Genomic DNA, 16,268 nt, shown 5'->3' on the forward strand with positions numbered 1-16,268 from the left:
GAACCAGACATTTGAAAATGTTTGACCAGCTGACAGACGAGCTGCCTTCAGAAAGAGGGATCATAAAAAAACCTAAGAAACAGGAATTCCCAGAGACTACTACAAATATTATGTCTAAAAATTCAAAAGCTCAAGGAAAAAATGTTTGTCTTTAAAAGGGGGGCTTTTTTCTTAAACCAGAAACCTGAAATTTAATTTTTAACTGTATTTTATTAATGGTTTATCTTATGTATTGCACATATCAGAATTATGTTCTGTACTTTTTAAAGATTTCTGAAAAAGAGATTGTCATAATTCAAATTCAGTCTTATTTGGCAGATACCAGTCCAATCATAGACATCTCATGTAAAGTTTTGTGGACTTGAATCATTAGAAAAGATAAGTAAATATATTGCAGACTCACAGAAATTAACTAGCTGAGGCAGAATTAAATGAAATTAATCAAGTAGTTATAGAATGTTTTGAGTTAGAATACCTACTATCTAATTGTGTCTTTACAGATAATGAAGATATAACCCTGCTTTTTAGGATCACAAATGAGAAATTTCTTTTACATATAAATTTAATAAATCTTTTCGAATATTTCTGTGCACTGAAAATAAAATACAAATCACAAGTAGCAACATGTTCAGCATTTAAAATCTGGAAATGGAGCTATAATTTATGTTTCTTAAATGATAGATAACTGAATCAGGACATCTGGTATAATGTACAATAATTTCTAATTTAAAACATGAGCTTGTGATGTTGAAAAATCAATACAATGAAAAATCCTCCAGAGTTGAAGAATGTGAGCAGATCATAGAGGAACAAAAAGCTGAAGCTGCTAATATACTTGACCAACAGGAAAAAAAAAAAAAAAAAAAAGAAAAGAAAAAAGTCTGTTCTCGAAATTGAAAAACTAGACAAGGCCTTACAGTGACTGCATCTGGATGTAATAGCTTCCCAGCAGAAACACGGCGTGGAGCTTGCTCAGCTAGAACAGCAGATAACGCGCCTTGAAAGAGACCTTCCCCATGCCAGGAAACTTTATAGTCCAAAAGATCAGGTATGCTTTTTGCTACGAGAACGAGCAAAACAGCTATCTCTTCAGAAATCACATTGCAGAATAGGATGTGAAGGAGCTGGGCATGCACTGCTTCGTACAGATTTGTTATGAATTCCAGAGAAAAAAAAAAATACTTTATCACAAATTTTGTAAGTACATATTTCTCTGGTGTTTGTCTCTAAATTCAAGATATGTTAGAGTTTGTGATAGCAACGCTGTCAAAACGCATACTGATAAAAATAAAAAGAATACAGTAATATGACTTCTTCTGTTATGTTTGTAGATATTTTTATAAATGTATTTGCCAGTTTTAACCGCAAATCCCATTCATACTCATTTTCAGTGTCAAATATCTACCTTGTCATACTTCTTCTTGGGATAAAAGGTACATAGGCCTAGGAATTTTATTTACTCTCTTTACCTTGCCCTGTGAATGTTTCCAGCACACAAAAAAAAATTGTTCACAAGGTGAAAAGGTTTGGGTTTTATTAATAGCATAATATCTGTATCACTATACTACATAAGAGCAGAAATAATTTGTACTTATTTGGGAACTTTGCCAAATACATAATTTCAATTAGCAATGACAGCATTTAGGATATTTTTTTTTTCTTTTTTTTTCACTAGTATACTGAAAATAATAAAAACCAACATCCCCATAATTTTCTGAGTGGGCTTCACAAAGAGATGTGCAGGGTACAGGCTGTCTGCAGACAGCTTAGAAATCAACCAGTGAGGAAGAAGTATTGATTGTTTAATTTCTAACTTTTTTTTTTTGTTAAACAAAAAAGAACAACAGAAGGGAATTAGCCCTCCAACAACCTCTTCCTCATAATTAGAACCTTTTTTTTATTTACTGAACAAACAGAAAGAAATGGAAACATATTACTGTGGCAGGATATTATATTCTGTCTATTAAGTTTTACACACCTGAAAAAATATGTTAATACAAATAATTGTTGTCATGTTAACATCGTTGGTTTCAAGCTGTCTGAAACAATTTTACATTCTCAATAAAGAATGTTTAACATTTGAACCAAAAACAGTACAGCACGAATAATTAAAGGCTTAAGTTAAATACATAGACAGTCATTTAAATTTAGATCTGCAATAACATTTACTATTATTCTCCAAGGCTTTGACTGTGCTTGACAGAAACAAAGTACTCTGGGATTAATTTCAAGAAATGGTGCCAACTGTGCGCAATTTGCTGTAATTAAGACATGAAAGAGTACTAAATATTCAGATTAAAAGAAGCATGATGGAGCATGATAGAGAATCAAGGTGTGGCATCAAGCCAATAGAGCAGAGTCACTCATGAGTGCTCAATAGTGATTGATATGAAACTGATACCCATAAACTTGCAGCGGGTGCTTAAGAACTGCGGAGATAAAAATTAAAACCTTGTCTTAAGGGAATGGGCTCTTCTAAATACAGAGTCCGAGTTGTATCTGGCATCTTCAAACAATAACAAAACAGAGTCTAAATACCATAGTTTTGTATAGATAAGTAGTTTAAACAATGAGGGGATAAAAAAAAGTAGCATAGTAGACTTTTTTCCTATGTCTTTGGGATATTTCTGTGGCCACCTTAACCTACAGCATTTGCCTGAGTGCCAAATGAGAGAGCTCTGCACCCGATCAGCAGAGAGGTTAAATATCCCCCCTCCTTTTTTTTTTTTTATTCATCAAACCTTTTCCCTCTTTTTTTTTTTTTTTTTTTTAAGGGAAAAGCATTCATTTAGATCAAACTGCATTTCCCTCTTTTCTCTCAGAATTACATGGAATATTTCTTCTTGCCTTTGAACTTACAAGTATTGATTAATGATGTATTTATTGTAATACTGAATCTTTTCTTCAGCAGACTTTTTTTTAAAATTAAAGTCCCTGTAACTTTTTGATCCCGGAGGAGATGTGGGCACTTGACCCAGTTGCTAATGAGGTGCTGTATAATCTCGCGTAACCCCATAGCTCAAAATAGCAGGATGCAGCGTAAAAAGTACATCATAAAAGGCACTATTGGAATGCTTTTTTGTCTTCACAGGCGATAGGCAAAAGAGGTGACCTTCTGAGGAAGTGGGGCTCTGATTTCCTGCGGGCAAGGGAAGGTATCAAAGGCGGAGGGGCTGAGGTGGAGCACCTCCACAGCGCGGTCAAGGCACGGAGAGCCGGCTTCCAGGACGCGCGGAAAGAAAGGAATCAGAGGAGGCAGGAACCACCACACTGAGAACTGAGGGTCCGCAGCCACATCGGGACCTGCGGGGTGTGCATAGGCAGTGCAGGGAGACAGGTAATAACGCACAAAAATAGTGATATTACGGAAAGGTGAGTTGGGCGCAGTCTAACGGAATAGAATTTTCAATCATACAGGTGTATGATTGTTGTAATCAAATGAATATGAAAGGTTCCCTGTTCTGCTTTAGGGTAAATTTACAGCTGTAGACCGAGACTCCATCAAAACTAAACACAACCGATTTTTTTATTATTATTTTTATTTCTATTTCTGTTCTATCATCTTCATATTAATTTGGTGAAACATCTATTTCTGTCCCAGAACACCTGCCCATTCGCTGGCAATGCCAAGTGTAATTGGAACGTAACAAGTTTGATATCATTGTTAATATTTTAGGTGACTTTTTAACCAGTATGATTAATCCCCAGTATAGATATCTTAACAGCTTTAGAAGTAGCACACTAATGAATATAGATTTTTTTTTTCAGGAGAATGGTGTCCACAAAAGCAAAATAAGATACAAAACCCAAACAATCATTTGATTACAGGGAATAAACTGCTTTAAATAATTTTTGGTTCGTCCTTTTGGCTTTTACACTGAACATCTGTGCTAGAACTAGTTTTCAAAATAAGCAAATGCAACAAGGAAATTGCATTATTAATATTTTGAAGTCACAGTATAGTAGAGCTTGAAATATACTACTTTTACCAAATAAAATATTAATGAAGTCATTTGGAACATAATAGACAGCCTGTGTCAACCCCTTAATTTTCTCTTCCACTATTCACAACATTGCCAGATACGTGTTTCTGGATAAAACCCCCTAGAGGTCTGCTGCAAATTCTTTTTCAATACAACCAGATCATTGCAGATAATTGTATTACACAGGGTATTGATCCAAAATCGTTGTGCACCGGAAACATCTGAAAAAACATGATTATAGCTTTCTGTTTATTGTTCGTACATCATATAAGCAGGCTTTTGTGTGAATCACCTGTAAGAAAGGCAAGGTGGAAACATCAGAGAAATTACCTCTTTACAAGAATCTATTGATCACTTTAAATCAAAGAAGTATGTTTGACATAAGATTACCTGCCAGTTTGAACATTAGGTACACTATGTTATAGCCCGGGGCAGTTGTAAGTCTGACAAAGGGATTGTAAATAAAGCATGCAGCTGCGAGCGCCTCTGGCTTGGGATCAGCCAAGGCTCAAGTCCAAGGCATAGGTAAACTTAAAATAATTTAACCCTTTTCTACCAGGACATTGCGAGTCAAAACACACCAGGAAAAATAGCGACTGAATGGCCTTATGTACGTTTAAATAGGTACCCCGGTTACAAAATACACAGGGTTGGGTCTGTTTAGAAATCAAAACTGATAGAAAAAAATAGATCTGGGGAGATAATTCCAGCAGCAGATCACACCTCTGAACTACTTCTAAGAACTCTCCAGGCAACAGATCACACCTCTGAACTACTTCTAAGAACTTTTAGAGCATTGTTCAAGATCCTTTTCTGGGTAATACAGACTATGCTATTTCAAATATAAATTGACAGTGACTTAATAAGTCCTGGAATTTGAATAAACTTCATTTGAAATACAAAAGATTGTCTTCTACATAAAAAGAATCAACAGCTGAAAAACTTTAAATGGAAGACGTAAGTATTACATGTAAAATATTCACCCTTCTTCTGATTTCAAACTGAAATCCAGTACTAGGAATGCAGAGATAATTAACATTATTCAAGTAAATATCATATTGATTTCAATGAGACCTAGCATCTACCACAAGAAAGTTATGCACAAACGTGCAGAAATGGGTCCAAAACGCACTCACAAATAGAATTTTGTAATATATTGTATTGCTTACTGGATGATGGCAGCTTAGGCTTGTCAATAGCAAAGTTGCTCATTTTTTTAAATGTGAAAGCAAATCTGTTATAAGTTGTTTATTATACTGTACTTTTTTTTTAACATGTGTTGACATTAATAACCATTTAACTCATTAGTTCACAGAGGTACTCGGTACAGACGAGCTGTGGGTGATAAACATTTAGCTGTTAATGTCAGCTCTGTACCTTCCTGGGGCACAAATTGAAACGGTACATATACAAGACTTTTTACTCACAGAAATGGTGACTGCTGTCATTTTTTTTTGTGAGAAGTGGGTTCTGTTACTGTCAATGAGAAAAGAACAAAGCAATTTTTTATATAAAGAGATTGATCTTCTGGATCTTCTGAATTCGTAAAGGTAGATGTGATAGTTGAATTCAGATCCTGTGCATATGGTGAACGTTGTCAGACATTAAAGACAATAAATGCAGAATCATGTTAACAGAGCACAAATGTTTTTCTTTAAAGGATTCTATCCGTCTAAGCCTGGAAAATACTGTTTTCCGACTTTGTTGAAGCCTGGTGTGCTTATCACTCTTTAATATTATACTACGGCACGTTAAAAAAAAGGGGGGTTCATTTATGGTCATGCAAACCCCTCTGTTATGATACTTACTGAACTGCTATCACTAAAAGCTTCTTCATTTCTTAAATTTTCTGGTGTTAAATTTCAAAATAATCTGAATACTACATCATGGAGGGAATGTGTGCTATAAAATGCTTGTTGGGAAGCACTTGTTTTAATGATTAGTTTTATTCCATGATATCTTAAACCCGGTAACTAGATGTGCCTATGTGCCTGAAGCCATATATTTATGAAAGAGCATAAAAACAAATACATGTATGTGGATTCGTATCTGCTTGGGCACATGGACATCTGCACACCCGCACAAACTCGTGCGTGCACATACGAGGGGTCAAATATTTAAATTAAAACCTATGTACATATATCTTTTAGGAAAATGGTCAACAAAGAACAAAGGAAAAATGTCTTTGTCTTAAATCAGTTATTTTTGTGAGCGAGGCGGCAGCGCACAGCCGTGGTTTCCCTTGGTCTAAGGAAAGATTGCCATCTATTGGATGACCTTGGGAAAGAACGGGGCTTTACTATGTATGGGCTCTGTAATTCATGGAAAATCTGACCGAAGTTGAAGACTTTGAGCTTAAATTGTATACATTATGATTGTGAAATGGTAGAAAAGCTGCTGTCTTTTCCAAACTGTTGTTTTGAATTCTGGATTGACTGACATGGCAAAATATGAAGGCAATTGGTGTTTGCTTTCTAATGAACTAAATGCTGAATGTGCGTATATACAGTGAGATTTGGTAGCAGTTTAAATGTTTGCAAAATATTGAATCCCAGATTCTTTATTTCAGTTTACTGGAATAAAATGAGATCGACTTAAGCCAGCTATTAATACGTTTATGGTGTATTTTCCTCTCAAGGTTTGGGAACTGAACGATGCTCTTCTCCTGAAAACAGTATTTGCTCAGCCCTTAAAGAGGGTTGCACTGTATTACATTTTAAACAAAAATATTACTCAGCTTGGGTTTAAAATGTAATGCTTGCTTTTTTTTTTCTTCTTTTTTTTTTTTCAGCCCAAGAACTTGCCAGTCAAGATGAAAAACTTCTTCTAATGGAATCCAGCTTGAAAGCAACTCAAGAGCAGCAAAGTGAGCAAATAGCAGAAACAGTTCGCCAAGAACAGAACAGTAGAAAATCACAGACAGAGCTGAAGACCCTGCAAGAACATATTGTAGCTTCTGAAGAAGAAATTAGTGATTGCAAGTGAGTTACTGCTTTTTCGGAATTCAAGAAATAGAAGACAGTAAATCCTTTAAATATGTACTGTATTAACCATTTCTCTCAGGTAAGCTGTAGTGTAAATGTGTTCCCTAACTCTATTGAATAAACTATTAAATCTAAATGATCGATTAATGTACACTTTAAAATATATTTTAGACTTAAGAAATTGAATGTTGAGAAAATACTAGTATCAGTGGTCTGGTTTACTGTTGAAATCAAAAAAAATGCTGTAGTGTTGAAGTAGAATAGTATGTGCAATTATTTATTGCCTATCTATTAATGGTATTCTCATCTTCCTCTTTTTAGAGACCAAAGGTTACATATGGGTCTTATTGTCTTTCTTTTTCTGTTAAAGAAGCTGTCTTTAAGCAAGACACTACCAAATTAAAGGAAATTTGGTGTTTGAACTTTTAGTCACAACAGCAAGGCACAGAAATGGAAAAAAAAATGCATTCTGTACACTTTAGAAAAGTTTACACTGAAAAAAGTACTCTGCTCTTATCAGCCAAATTTAGTATCTATTACATTGAATGCTAACTCCTGGGATTTAATTAAAAAGTACCAGTGTTCAACAATTAGCTTTTATAAATTAGCTCAATGTTAACTAATAGTTTTTTTATATTGTGCCACAAACTGATTCATTGTTCAGATTTTTCAGGATTTAGAGTATGGTAAAAATCACTCACTTCAGCTGATTCTTTTTGCGTGCAAACAGTTACTCTCTTCTTACTAAAGTTCTGCTCTATTCAGCAATGTCTAATCCCAGGCAGAATATCAAGCTGTTTGGTAATATTGCAGAGCCCAGATGAGCACTTTATACAGGAACTTGGCTGCAAACAGAAGCCTGTTCGTTTGGTGGTGGACTGAACGTTTAAAGCTAAATGTTTTATCTCAGATTTGTGGCAAGCATCAAAGACTCTCAGCAAATCTCCTCTGACAGTAAGTTTGGTAAGTTCAGATGCAATAAACATCATGCGTCTAAAATCAAAATATGATAATGCATGCTCTGTGTAAATGACTTTTAGACTGGAACTTCATACTTTTTGTAGTTCAAATGTTTTAAGTTAATTTTTCTGCTGAGGACTGGGAAAAGCTTCGTGGAAAAAAACATTGTCTTCAGTAATGTGTCTTCATTTCTTTAAATAAAAGAGCTTGGTGGTTTTCAGCCTGTAGTTCTACCTCTAAAGACATTACTAGTACTTCTCTAGGGAGAGCAGTGTCACTGATTTACTTTCCTCACCTGTCTTGAATCTTTTGCCACGGTGGGTTTTCTTAACCATTTCAAGTGATTCCTCAGTTGCCAAAATGCCATGTTATGCCAATTTTTGTAGCTACTTCTTTGAAAATATAAAGGTTACAAACTTCTAGGACTGCTGCTTGTGGTAACTCAGGGTGAGATAGTGGCAGAGGTGGGGGGGACTGAAACCCCCAGCTGTAGCTGGTCGATTGGGTGATGAAATCCAACTTTTGAGAGAGCAGGAATTGTGCAAAAGTTCAGTGAAAGGAGTTTCACTAATGTTGAAATCAAAGGACAAATTATAACCGTCAGAAGACTTTCAAAGGGACTTTTTATAGTTTTATATTGTACTTTCTGTGAACAAATAAAACTTGAAGGAATCTCTTAATGTGCAAAAATTATTAACTAACCTGACTTTTCTGTTCTGTTTTCTACTTTTGTTCAGAGACTTAGGAGGTTAGTTACTGTTGTACATAAGCATAACAAACATTGAGCTAGGGGGATCTTTTTGTAGCTCTGTTGATTAACAAAAATATTTTTTATTGACCCTTAGGTTAAGTTTTAACCTTAAATTTGTGACACCAGTGCTTTCAAAAAGTATTCTGACTCCCTACTGCGGGATCACAGCATTGCTTGAATCTGGTAAATTAAAACCGCAGATTTAAAATGATACTTTTAATAAAGTTGAAATAATAATAAAGCTAAAAACTGAAAAATGAAGTTGGAGGAGATTTTAAATATTGAAATTCCCCGGTGTACCTGCAAGCAGACCTTCTGTGGCAGTCGGTGTCTGCTCTGCCCTGTTCCTCGGGAGACAGAAGGAGGGATGGAGGTCTGTCCCCTGGGTCCCCGGGACAGGGGATGTCACCAGGGTTATGTTCAGTAACCAGGAAGGGTTCTGGGAGGGCTGTAAAGCACCGTCCCTTTGGTGATGACTTATTCAAAGTCACACAGTCCTGGACTTTACCTGCCTTCCCCCTCAGTGCATCGGGGGAATGCAGCTGGAGTCAGGGCGAGGGAAGCACAGGACCATACAAAGGACGATGCAGCGCAGCATAAACTACCCCGAGAGCTGATATTCTGACACAGCCATCATGGGGCCTTTGAGGGGAAAAGCCCATTTCTGTGTGCTTTTATTTCCTTGTTATGAAATCTCACACTAAAAGTTATTTCTCCTGGAAGTGGTGAAAAAAGGAAATGGTTGACTAGGGTTTAAAAACAATCAAAGGTCGATTATATTCATTAGTTTTCCTATATATAAATATAGGAATATATAAATAAATATATATAAATATATATATATATAAATATAAATATAAAAATATTACCTTTTAAAAGAAAAAAATAATATTTTGTGCTAGTTTCGCTGCGTGCCCCAAATACATGTATTTCAGAGGGAAAGAATTGAAAGTTTTTAGAAGTCACAAGCTTTATTTGTTGTATACTTATCCTGGATGAAATAAACTTAAGGTAGCCCCCCTCTCCCCCCCGATATAAGCCTGTTACACTTGAAAGATTTGTTCGGAATGTCCAGTGGGAACCTGGAAATCGTAATAATTTGTAGTATCGATTGTGTGAAGCTATGCAGCTGGGGCCTCTGGTGAATAGACAGGAATAGACATTTTATTGATTAACTTTTACAGTCATATTTTCAGGACTCTGCTGCAACATAATTTTCACTTCCCAGCTTTGTGCTGCTGCATCATGAAACTTGGATTCTTCTCTCTTAACATTTACCCACCTGAGGGAAACAGTATGGACTTGTCTTTTTTAAGCTGTGCTCTACAGAATTGAATAATATTTGGCGCAGTGAATTCTTCTAAATTTCCCCTCTGCTGTCACAATAAAATGAAAAATCTTCACAAGTGATATTATAAGTATTGCGTAAGTCGAACCCTTTCCCCTCCGACAAGATGCTTTTGTGTAATTCCTTCTAGTGATTCTTACCCTCCGTTGCAGTTTCATTTCTATTTTCTAAGTGGCTGAGATTGTGGCAAAAGCAACTCTCCTCCTTACAACCAGAGATTCCAGAAGTACTTAAAGGTATTTACCCCATAATGAAATATTGGGGCAAATTTTTCTTTATTAGTTTGTGGAATTTCAAAAGAACAAGGCAGTATGCTCTCGTGAAAACCTGAAATGACTTATCAGTAAAAACTGCTTCGTTTTCAGTAGCGACATCCTGCATTAACTAATATTCTTTATAAAAATACCGAGAGGGCAGGATTTCAGTACAACTACTAATCAATCATTTAAAAAATATACTGAATTTAAAAAATGTACTGAAGTCTTAAGTAGGCAAATCTTAGAAACCATTATTTTGCATTTCTGAAATTATTCATTTCCGGAAAAGAACAAAAGCAGCATTGTGCCATTGTGCATAACTGTTGCATATTTGTTGTTTTTTCAGTATGGGTTACTTTCTACATTGATGCCTGAGCCATTTCTCTTTCATGCTCATAGACAGTTACCAGTGAAAATCCTGATCCATTTTTCTTAATTCAGGGACTGTTTCTGATTAGATACTTTATGTGCTTACTTTCACTTGGACTATATTTTTAACACAAGTTTAATAGTGACTTTCATAAAGTAGGCCAAATATTCACCACCATCATCACTGATGCTAATATGATTTAAAGCTCTGTCATCTCATTATTTTTTTTTCCTAAGTTATGTTAATATTAACATTAACATCTTCTAATTATATAAATGTTTAAAATGTTTGTGGTCACGTCCCCTTTTGTCCTTCCCTTCTTGTCAGAGGCATCATGGTGTGCACCATATGGACCTACAACTGAACAGAAATGCTCCCAGCTATTGCAATATGTTCACTTCGTTTACCATTGTCAAACTTATGATTGAATAATTCCAATTTTCTCTGAAAAATCCGGGAAAAGTGTGGAGAACTTTAAGGTAAGAATAACAGCATCAAAAATAGAGGAAGAATAGAAGCTTCTCAGGGCCTCAGTGTCCACTGGACCTGGAATAACCTGGAATTAGCAGAAATAGTCTCAGTCAGGTGAAGAACTAGAATATTCGAAGAAAGGGGTAAGTTTCCTTTTGTGCATGGAAAAATAATGTATTATGTAGCGAGCTGAATAAAGTAGTATCAGATCATAATGGCATTCTAGGCCTCAGTCTTTCTAGCATATATGAATGTCAGCTGTTTCACGGAACCAATTACCCCATAAACATGTGAAAAGCTGTTCACAAGTTTGCAAGATTGAAGATGAAAACTATTTTAATATTGTGTTGCTCATGATTTTATTGTGTAGTTGTGATGCTTTATTATGGAAGTTAAGGAGTGAATTATGATGTCAGCTTTACAGGAAATCAGTGAAGTGACTGGCTTCATATTTTAATTCAGATTAATTTAATGGAAATCTAAATTCATGTTTTTGTGTGTGTGTGTGATTTAGTTAAAGAAAGGGGAAATGGTATTTCCTTTTCTGAACATTTGTGGAGATGTTTAAATGAGATCGAAGTAGTAATTTGGTAAGTTTTATATGTTGTAGGTAGATAATTCCCTACGTGCTCAGCATGTTAACTGCATTGTTAGATTTTATATACAGTTTCTTCTTCCTTTTCTATATTGACATATCCATGCTAAGGCTTCTTACAGATGTGATAACTTTTTCATTATGAATTAAGAAAGGTAAACTTTAAAATCTGTAAGAAGTTAAAAAACTTGAAATATCTTAAATGTTTAGCTATATTAAAGAAATTTGATACAATATATAACAAAATGTTTTTAGAGAGTGAAACTTTTTACACTGCACAAATTCAGGACTTATTAAAGTTCTTTAATTTGATTGGAGGGTTCTAAGGTTTACCAGGACATAGCTGAAGGCTGGTTCGCTCCATTGTTTTGTCCGTTTCTCTCAGAGAAATTGTAAATCTGAAAAATTGTAATAAGTTTGTACAGTTTAGTTTGATGTTAATGCAGAGGACATAAAATTATAAACATAAAACTGTAGTTAAGACATCCACAAACCCTTTGTTTTCTAAGTATTATTGGAAAAATGGAGACCTAAAGTAAGTGAAAATTGTGTTTATTGACTTTCACAGTACCTATGACAGAAATACTTAAATAAATAAATTAAACAATAACAATAATATAGGAGATGACTGTCCAGGTATAGGATATGATCCTATACAATTGTGTCTTCCCAGACACTACAGTTACTACTGGGAAAAGTTGAATTGATTGCAACGGAAATCTACCTGACAGTAAGCATTTGCAGTGGCAGGCAAAATTATTTAAGAAAAGAGAATATAAAATTAAGAAAGACAGATGGACTCATAAGAGTGAAATACAAATAGTCTGAATCAGGATTGATTTAAACATAATGTGGTGGAGGAATCCCCATTTATTGATCAACTTTAAAGCCCATGCACAGCACTTAAAAAGATAAAGTAAGCAAGGTCAGATAATCAAAGCATTTAAATAGTAAAAACAGCAACTGCCACTGTAGACTGCTAAAATAAATCCATAATACAAATTGCTTTAGCAAAAAGTGGATGAGCAGCTGATCTTCCTATTGAACTTTTATACTGTTCAGTGACCACACTGGGAAAAGGATTGGGAGAAATGCCTTGAAGATCAATATTGAGTGAGATGTAGCAGGGATTCATTCTGAACATGAAAGAATTACAAGTATGAGAGCAGAGATCTAGAGGAAATGTCATCAAGAAAGGACTGTTCTTTTAAAATACCACACATATTATACGAACATGACATTAGTTGATATTCTATTCTAATCTCAGAACATTGGAAGCTTATTAAATCAGAAATTTAGTTATTGCAAAACATGAAAATAGGACAAAGAGAACTAATAATTTTAGTGAAATTACTTCGAAGAATTTAATAACTTATATCTTCAAAACAAGGAGACTTAAACATATTAATTAATATAGCATTCAGTTGAGGCTGGTACTTTCCAGCCATATATTTTCCAGTCATTTTTTCTGAATAGAAATGATAAACCAAAACATTTTATTACTTCTTTTTTTTTTTTTTATTCTGTTGCTTTTTCTGACTTCAGTGTGCATCTGTAATTAACATTTAATGTAAGTACTATTTCTTCAGATCTGCTCTAAATAGAATTTTAATAGACATTTTTAATGTTTTGTAGAAACTAGAATGATCTATTGCAAGTGCTCCAAATCTCAATTCCTCCTAAACTTTTATAGGCCTTTCATTTTAAAATAGATGTTAAAAATGTGCTATTGCTTTTATTTAGACTTTAATTTTTCCAGGACTCTTTGGAAGTATTTGTGACGGATAAATACTAGATGCAGTGGTACTACAGCAGCTCATTGTTTCATATCTGTTCTAATCACTCACAGTTTTATTATACCATCGCATGAGAAATATTGAATTTTCATAGACATATAGACACTTTTAAATGCAGAATTCGCTTGGCTGTGTTTTGGTTTTGTATTTTTTTTACTGTAATCTTCCTTTCATTTCAGGTTCACTGCTGTACTTATAAAAAAGGTGTTATTCAAAAGTAATAATCATAGCTTGAAGGCATTTGTCTTTTCAATAATAAAAAAAAAAAGGAGAATTAATACCGGAGTATTTAAAAAAGATACAAAGTACTTTTTTATATATAAGTAAAGAGAGCATTCATATTTTTTTTTAAGACCTTATTTGACAAAATATGTTAGAGAAACTGATTCCTAAAATGGTAAACTTTGTTTACTGTGGTAACTATACAATACACCTTCTTGTAATGAATAGTTATTTACAACTAATATTGGCTCCATATTTGCTGTATAAATTGCTGATTACAGCAATTTCAATGGCAAAATTGTGGAACAATATTCAGAGTTGTCAGAGAAAGGTCAGCTTATTTGCATTCATTAGGAACTTGGAGGGCCATACAGAATGCTTTTCCTTTGGGATGCTTACAGTTATTGATTTGTATACAGCTGTAGGAAAAATTAATTAGAATTATATTTCAGCCACCACTGGAGGCTGTATAATAATAATTATAATAATAACAACAAAGTTCTACATCAAAAAAATTATAGCCAGCAAATTAAATAATTGTCATTTTTAAAAATTAAAATTGTTAGATTTAACTTATTTAAAATAACCTCTTTTGAATAGCCTGAGGAAATCTCTTTGAGAACTTTTGTTAATACTCATAGTACTTTGTACACTTTGCACAGAAATGCACAGACACTTGCATTAATGTGACATAAAGTATTCAAAACTTTTCTATTGAGAAGTGATCTTTAAGGTGTTTAGAAACCCGGAAAACATTTAATCATCTGCTTAACTTTCCTTATATATTGAACTTTTTTCACATAACTGTATAATTACTAACTTCAAAATTTAGATTAACCATATGAATAATCCTGTCCTAGTCAACGAACTTGTATTTGTACTGTAGTTATTAAAGACCTTGCCAGACCAAGAGCTATATAGAATAGTATGGAAATGTTATATCCATTGTTGACTGCTCTTTGGGTCTGAAAAATGTGAGTAGTGTCTTCAAAACAGTCTTCATAGGAATCGGGCCAACAATGTGGGACCAGGAAAAGCAAATTGTCAGACTGCAACAAAACTTTGTGGAAGTGGGGAGAGAGGTGGAGAACTTCAGATTTACACATAGCAGTGATGCTCAGATGGTATGCATTCATGGCGTTAAAATCCTGTTTGTATTATATTGAGAAACACTGTACATGATTAGTGCATATTTCTGTGAACTTTTAACACTTCAAATGGATTAGAATGTCTTATTTTGATCATATCCATATTGTTCATTGTGATAAGATTAGGTCCTGAGTCAAAAAAAAATAAATGTTTGGCTTATTTCCATTACATTCAAACATGTTTTAAGTAGAAAAATATAAAATACAATTTTCCATATTGTGCATATATAACACATGTTTGAGATTAATCAAATCATAGTCACCTCTAATTAACAGCAGGGAGCAATTCCAACATGGGACAGAGCCAGATGACAAAGAAATGAAGCGTGTATTTAAAAGATGCAGCATACTAAGAAAAGAAAAATAGGTTATGACTGCCTTAAGAAGACTGAAAAGTTTTTAAACCTGTGGTTCTGTGTGTGTGATTAATACAATCTGACAAGTAGCCTGAGTTTTGTTTTGCTTTGTTTTTTTAACTTGGACAAAATTGTTCAGAGCCAAACAGATGTGTAGATAAATATAAAGTATTATTTAAAAGTTATTCTTTTTCTCTTCACCCTCCATGATTAATAAAAAAAAAAAAAAAAAGGGAAGACCTTTGCAACCTCAGATCAGCAGCTTTTGTTACAACTTATGAAAATGTCTTATTTCTACACCAAAATTCTATCATTTACCTTTGTCCTGGCTTAGCACCAGCAAAGGCAAGGATCAAGGCATTAATAGGCGACGTCCATTGGAGTAAGTTGATTGCAGGACTCTTTCTCTGAGTTGTTGGAGTAGGAAGTTGCATAGTTGATGAAAAAGAAATCTCTAGGAAAAAAAAATAAAGTAACCATGTGGTGAAGACTGTTGAATACTGAGCTGGAGAACTAAATATTTTCCTGGCCTCTCCCACAGAAATCTAGCACGATACTTCATCTAAACTCTTCTGAGTATCCCCTCAGAGACACTGCCAGCTGATCAGCAGTGGACTGAGCTTTCCCAAGTACAACTGTAGCCAATGGTGATTTCCTTTGAGCAGTGAAAGATCTCTACAAAGAAACATTAACAAAAGATGTGAGAAAAGAAGGTTCAGTTGTGTCCTTTGTCTGACTGGGAATTTGAGCCAAGGTCATCCACGTTACGGGAGGAGGACAGTAATGCCCGAGCACATACAGGTTTTTCTGTCTCTCTTGGAGTCAATAACTGCTAAAATTGTCTATGGAAAAGGGAAGACTGCAAGAAAGACTGAGTGCACAGTCCCTCTTAGAATAACATGGAATTGTGTTGGTTTAAACTGCTTCAAACTAAAAGAGAAATTAATCTATGTTCTCACGTATCCCAAATGAGCATTCTGGTAGAAAGCGATGCCACATTTTATTTTTGCTCTACCTGAGCCTCCTT

At 34.5% G+C, this 16,268-nt stretch overlaps 1 long non-coding RNA gene across 1 annotated transcript in view; it reads left to right on the plus strand.

Moving 5' to 3' along the window:
* Positions 1-6,903: 6,903 nt before the first annotated feature.
* LOC106893712 overlaps positions 6,904-16,268 on the plus strand; it is a 35,004-nt gene continuing 25,639 nt past the window's right edge. Inside the window, exons 1-3 of the long non-coding RNA XR_001413154.1 lie at positions 6,904-7,046; positions 7,781-7,930; positions 10,981-11,132. This is a non-coding gene — a long non-coding RNA (uncharacterized LOC106893712). The remainder of the gene's footprint in view (positions 7,047-7,780; positions 7,931-10,980; positions 11,133-16,268) is intronic.

The sequence above is a fragment of the Calidris pugnax genome, unplaced genomic scaffold, assembly GCF_001431845.1.
Source record: "Calidris pugnax isolate Ruff unplaced genomic scaffold, ASM143184v1 scaffold61, whole genome shotgun sequence".
Taxonomy (NCBI): domain Eukaryota; kingdom Metazoa; phylum Chordata; class Aves; order Charadriiformes; family Scolopacidae; genus Calidris; species Calidris pugnax.